The sequence below is a fragment of the Chiloscyllium punctatum genome, unplaced genomic scaffold (assembly GCF_047496795.1).
Source record: "Chiloscyllium punctatum isolate Juve2018m unplaced genomic scaffold, sChiPun1.3 scaffold_351, whole genome shotgun sequence".
Classification (NCBI taxonomy): Eukaryota; Metazoa; Chordata; class Chondrichthyes; order Orectolobiformes; family Hemiscylliidae; genus Chiloscyllium; species Chiloscyllium punctatum.
In genome coordinates, this window is record NW_027310085.1 from 22,123 (window position 1) to 29,496 (window position 7,374).

A 7,374-nucleotide genomic window follows, 5' to 3' on the forward strand; every position below is an offset into this window, starting at 1 on the left:
CCTCCAAGCAGGCGACAGGAAAGTATTGTCCTTATTTACACACCTGGTCACCTCCTTAAAAAGTGCAATCCCATTGGTCAGACCTGACCTCCCCTTAACACAACCATTCTGACTGTTCTTCATGAACTCCAGTCTCTTTAAATGCTGATTAATTCTATCTCCCAAAATTGCTTCCAACAGACGTCCCACCCACGATATTTGCCTGACTGGCCTGGAGCTGCCTGGTATATCCCATGTCCCTTCTTGAATAACAGTACCACATGGTCAGTCCGACGACACCTCTCCTGTGGCCAGAGGGGATTTGAAAATGTTTGCAAGTGTACCTGCTCCTTTCTCCGTCACCTCATTCGGTAAACTGAGATACATTTCCACAGTCTTTGGGGATTTATTGGGTTGTAAGAAGGCCAGACCACTCAGAACCATCTCTCTCAAAATATATGCTCTTTCATTTAATTGTATCACAGAGCATCTTCACGATTTCATATCAACATTGTCCCAATGAGCATTGACAAAATGAATCCATTCACTGTCGCCTCTGGGTCCATGCACAAATTCTCACTATGTTCCACAACCTACTCTTTCGCTCATTATCAATTCACCCTTAATGTCACTGTAAGGTACTTGCAGATTTTTATTTCCTCTCTTAGCACTCCTCTCTCCCAGGCCATTAGCCTGCAATATGATTTGGAGGAGTGTGGTTTAGCATTGGGATACTCAGAAATAAGGAGCACCCGACTGTGCTGAGTGTGGGGCAGTGGGATTCATTTGGAATGAGCACATGGAAGCTGAGGAATAAACCTCATCCCTGCAGCATGAAAATATCCCTTTGAGCCTGGCAGGTCAGTCACACGAAACGAAAACTTGATCCGTGGGAAAAGAGGGTGGTAACCTAATGAAGACGGTCTGTTTGAACACAGTCTCTGGAATCTGGACGTGGGAATCATTGCTGAGCAGGGTATGTAGGAAGCAGAGGCAGAAATGTACTGAACAATTTCGGATATTCCTCTTAGACCACAAGATATGGGAACAGAAATTAGGCCATTCAGCCCATCTGATAGTGTGGCACTCACTCAGTCCTGACTCTCTTACAATGCAGGTATCCCCCAGACTGATGCGCTGACAGTGCAGCACTCCCTCAGTAATGACCATTTGACAGTGCAGCACTCCCTCAGTACTGACCCTCTGACAGTGCAGCACTCCCTCAGTACTGACCCTCTGACAGTGCAGCACTCCCTCAGTACTGACACTCTGACAGTACGGCACACCCGCAGTGCTGACCCTTTGACAGTGCAGCACTCCCTCAGTACTGACCCCCTGACAGTGCAGCACTCCCTCAGTACTGACCTTCTGACAGTGCAGCACTCCCTCAGTACTGACCCCCTGACAGTGCAGCACTCCTTCAGTACTGACCCTCTGACAGTGCAGCACTCCCTCAGTACTGACCCTCTGACAGTGCAGCACTACCTCAGTACTGACCCTCTGACAGTGCAGCACTCCCTTGGTACTGGCCCTCTGACAGTGCAACTCTCCCTCAGTACTGTTCCTATGACACTGCAGTACACCCTCAGAACTGATCCTCTGACACTGCAACAGCTCCTTGGTCCTGCGCCCCTGACGGTGCTGCAATCCCTCAGTACTGACCCTCTGACAGTGCAGCACTCCCTCAGTACTGACCCTCTATCAGTGCAGCTCTCTCTCAGCACTGCTCCTTTGACGCTGCAGCACACCCTCAGAGATGACGCTCTGACACAACAGAATTCGCTCAGTACTGACACGCTGACTCTGCAGCACTCTCTTTGCACTGACATTTCTACAGTGCAGCAGTCCCTCTGTTCTGATACTCATACAGTGTGGCATTCCCTCAGTACTGACCCTCCGACAATGTAGCCCTACCTCAATACAGATGCTCTTACAGTGCAGCACTCCCTCGGTACTGACCCTCCGATAACGTGGCATTTTCTCAGTACTGACTCTCCGACAGAGCAGAACTCCCTCAGTACTGACACTCTGACAGTGCGGCACTGCCTCAGTCCTGCACTTCTGATAGTCCAGCACTGCCTCAGTACTGACCCTTTGGCAGTGCAGCTCTCCCTCAGTACTGACCCTCTGTAACAACACTCCCACAGAACTGACACACTGACCGTGTCGCGCTCTCTCAGTAATGACCCTTTGAGCGTACATCACTCTCTCAGTACTGACCCTCTAGCAATGCAGCAATCACTCAGTACTGACTGTCTGACACATAGTGTGGAGTTCCCTCAGTACTGACCCCCTCACACTGCGGTGATCCCTCAGTACTGACCCCCTCACAGCGCGGTGATCCCTCACTACTGACCCCCTCACAGCGCGGTGATCCCTCAGTACTGACCCCCTCACAGCGCGGTGATCCCTCAGTACTGACCCCCTCACAGCGCGGTGATCCCTCAGTACTGACCCCCTCAGAATGCGGAGCTCCCTCAGTTCTAACCCTTTCACAGTGCAGCGCTCCCTCAGTAGTGACCCTCTCACAGTGCAACACTCTGACAGCATGGCCATCCATTAGTACTGACAGTCAGAGAGTGCGCAATTCATCATTACTGACGCTCTCACTGCACAGCAATCCCTCCGTCCGGACTCACTCCCTCCACATTGATCCTCTGACAATGCTGCACTCCCTCCACACTGACTCTCTGACAATGCTGCACTCCCTCCGTACTGATCCTCTGACAATGCTGGAGTCCCTCCACACTGATCCTCTGACAATGCTGCACTCCCTCCACACTGACCCTCTGTCAATGCTGCACTCCCTCCACACTGACTCTCTGACAATGCTGCACTCCCTCCGTACTGATCCTCTGACAATGCTGGAGTCCCTCCGTACTGACCCTCTGACAATGCTGCACTCCCTCCACACTGATCCTCTGACAATGCTGCACTCCCTCCACACTGATCCTCTGACAATGCTGCACTCCCTCCACACTGACCCACTGACAATGCTGCACTCCCTCCACACTGACCCTCTGACAATGCTGCACTCCCTCCACACTGACCCTCTGACAATGCTGCACTCCCTCCAAACTGACCCTCTGACAATGCTGCAACCCCTCCATACTGATCCTCTGATAATGCTGCACTCCCGCCACACTGACTCTCTCACAATGCTGCACGATCTCCATACTGACCCTCTGAAAATGCTGCACTCCCTCCACACTGATCCTCTGACAATGCTGCACTCCCCCCACACTGACTCTCTGACAATGCTGCACTCCCTCCACACTGACCCTCTGACAATGATGCACTTCCTCCACACTGATCCTCTGACAATGATGCACTCCCCCCACACTGACACTCTGTCAATGCTGCACTCCGTCCATACTGATCCTCTGATAATGCTGCACTCCCTCCACACTGACCCTCTCACAATGCTCCACTCCCTCCACACTGATCCTCTGACAATGCTGCACCCCCTCCACACTGATCCTCTGACAATGCTGCACTCCCTCCACACTGACCCTCTGACAATGCTGCACTCCCCCCACACTGACTCTCTGACAATGCTGCTCTCCCTCCACACTGACCCTCAGACACTGCTGCACACCCCCCACACTGACACACTTTGACAATGCTGCACCCCCTCCACACTGATCCTCTGACAATGCTGCACCCCCTCCACACTGATCCTCTGACAATGCTGCACCCCCTCCACACTGATCCTCTGACAATGCTGCACTCCCTCCACACTGATCCTCTGACAATGTGGCACTCTCTCCACACTGATCCTCTGACAATGCTGCACTCCCTCCACAATGATCCTCTGACAATGTGGCACTCTCTCCACACTGATCCTCTGACAATGCTGCACTCCCTCCACAATGATCCTCTGACAATGCTGCTCTCCCTCCACACTGACCCTCAGACACTGCTGCACACCCCCCACACTGACACACTTTGACAATGCTGCACCCCCTCCACACTGATCCTCTGACAATGCTGCACCCCCTCCACACTGATCCTCTGACAATGCTGCACGCCCTCCACACTGATCCTCTGGCAATGCTGCACTCCCTCCACACTGATCCTCTGACAATGCTGCACTCGCTCCACATTGATCCTCGGACAATGCTGCACTCCATCCACACTGATCCTCTGACAATGCTGCACACCCTCCACACTGATCCTCTGACAATCCTGCACTCTCTCCACACTGATCCTCTGACACTGCTGCACTCTCTCCATACTGACCCTCTGACAATGCTGCACTCCCTCCACACTGATTCTCTGACAATGCTGCACTCCCTCTACAGTGATCCTCTGACAATGCTGCACCCCCTCCACAATGATCCTCTGACAATGTGGCACTCCCTCCACACTGATCCTCTGACAATGCTGCACTCCCTCCACAATTATCCTCTGACAATGCTGCACCCCCTCCACAATGATCCTCTGACAATGTGGCACTCCCTCCACACTGACTCTCTGACAATGCTGCACTCCCTCTACAGTGATCCTCTGACAATGCTGCACCCCCTCCACACTGATCCTCTGATAATGCTGCACTCCTTCCACGATGATCCTCTGACAATGCTGCACTCCCTCTACAGTGATCCTCTGACAATGCTGCACCCCCTCCACACTGATCCTCTGATAATCCTGCACACATTCCACACTGATCCTCTGACACTGCTGCACTCTCTCCATACTGACCCTCTGACAATGCTGCACATCCCCCACACTGACTCTCTGGCAATGCTGCACTCCCTACTCACTGACCCACTGACAATGCTGCACTCCCTCCACACTGATCCTCTGACAATGCTGCACTCCCTCCATACTGAACCTCTGACAATGCTGCACTCACTCCACACTGATCCTCTGACAATGCTGCACACCCCCTACACTGACTCTCTGGCAATGCTGCACTCTCTACTCACTGACCCTCTGACAATGCTGCACACCATCCACACTGATCCTCTGACAATGCTGCACTCCCTCCATACTGATCCTCTGACAATGCTGCACTCACTCCACACTGATCCTCTGACAATGCTGCACACCCCCTACACTGACTCTCTGGCAATGCTGCACTCTCTACTCACTGACCCACTGACAATGCTGCACTCCCTCTACACTGATCCTCTGACAATGCTGCACTCCCTCCACACTGATCCTCTGACAATGCTGCACTCCCTCCACACTGATCCTCTGACAATGCTGCACCCCCTCCACACTGATCCTCTGACAATGCTGCACCCCCTCCACACTGATCGTCTGACAAAGCTGCACTCCCTCCACACTGATCCTCTGACAATGCTGCACCCCCTCCACACCGTCCCACTGACAATGCTGTTCTCCCTCCACACTGATCCTCTGACAATGCTGCACTCCCTCCACACTGACCCACTGACAATGCTGTTCTCCCTCCACACAGATCCTCTGACAATGCTGCACTTCCTCCACACTGATCCTGTGACAATGCTGCACTCCCTCCTCACTGATGCTCTGATAATGCTGCACCCCTCCACACTGATCCTCTGATAGTGATGCACTCCCTCCACACTGATCCTCTGACAATGCTGCACTCACTCCACACTGACCCACTGACAATGCTGCACACCCCACACACTGACTCTCTGACAATGCTGCACTCGCTCCACACTGATCTTCTGACAATGCTTCACTCCCTCCACAGTGATACACTGACAATGCTGCACCCCCTCCACACTGACCCACTGACAATGCTGTTCTCCCTCCACACTGATCCTGTGACAATGCTGCACTCCCTCCGCACTGATGCTCTGACAATGCTGCACCCCCGCCACACTGATCCTCTGATAGTGATGCACTCCCTGCACACTGATCCTCTGACAATGCTGCACTCCCTCCACACTGACCTTCTGACAATGCTGCACTCCCTCCACACTGACCCACTGACAATGCTGCACCCCCTCCACACTGACCCACTGACAATACTGTTCTCCGTCCACACTGATCCTCTGACAATGCTGCACTCCCTCAACACTGATTCTCTGACAATGCTGCACTCCCTTCCCACTGATCCTGTGACAATGCTGCACTCCCTCCGCACTTTTCATCTGACAATGCTGCACCCCCTCCACACTGACCCTCTGACAATGCTGCACTCCCTCCACTTTGATCCTCTGACAATGCTGCACTCCCTCCACACTGATACTCTGACAATGCTGCACTCCCTCCACACTGATCCTCTGATAGTGATGCACCATCTCCACACTGATCCTCTGACAATGCTGCACTCCCTCCACACTGATCCTCTGACAATGCTGCACTCTCTTCCCACTGATCCTGTGACAATGCTGCACTCCCTCCACACTGACCCTCTGACAATGCTGCACCCCCTCCACACTGACCCTCTGACAATGCTGCACTACCTCCACACTGATCCTCTGACAATGCTGCACTCCCTCCACACTGATCCTCTGACAATACTGCACTCCCTCCACACTGACTCACTGACAATGCACGACTACCTCCACACTGATCCCCTGACAATGCTGCACTCCCTCCACACTGACCCACTGACAATGCTGCACCCCCTCCACACTGACCCACTGACAATGCTGTTCTCCCTCCACACTGATCCTCTGACAATGCTGCACTCCCTCCGCACTGATGCTCTGACAATGCTGCACCCCCTCCACACTGATCCTCTGATAGTGATGCACTCGCTCCACACTGATCCTCTGACAATGCTGCACTCACTCCACACACTGACTCTCTGACAATGCTGCACTCGCTCCACACTGATCTTCTGACAATGCTGCACTCCCTCCACACTGATGCTCTGACAATGCTGCACTCCCTCCACACTGATCCTCTGACAATGCTGCACTCCCTCCACACTGACCCTCTGACAATACTGCACTCCCTCCACACTGACCCTCTGACAATACTGCACTCCCTCCACACTGATCCTCTGATAGTGATGCACCATATCCACAATGATCCTCTGACAATGCTGCACCCCCTCCACATTGACCCACTGACAATACTGTTCTCCCTCCACACTGATCCTCTGACAATGCTGCACTCCCTCAACACTGATCCTCTGACAATGCTGCACTCCCTTCCCACTGATAGGTGGAGTTGTGGACAGTGAGGAGGGCTGTTGTCGGCTGCAGAGGGACTTAGATATGATGCAGAGCTGGGCTGAGGAGTGGCAGATGGAGTTCAACCCTGCCAAGTGTGAAGTTGTCCATTTTGGAAGAACAAATAAGAATGCGGAATACAGGGTTAATGGTAGGGTTCTTGGTCAGGTGGAGGAACAGAGGGATCTTGGGGCTATGTACATAGATCTTTGAGGGTTGCCACTCAGGTGGATAGAGTTTGTAAGAAGGCCTATGGAGTATTATCGTTCAT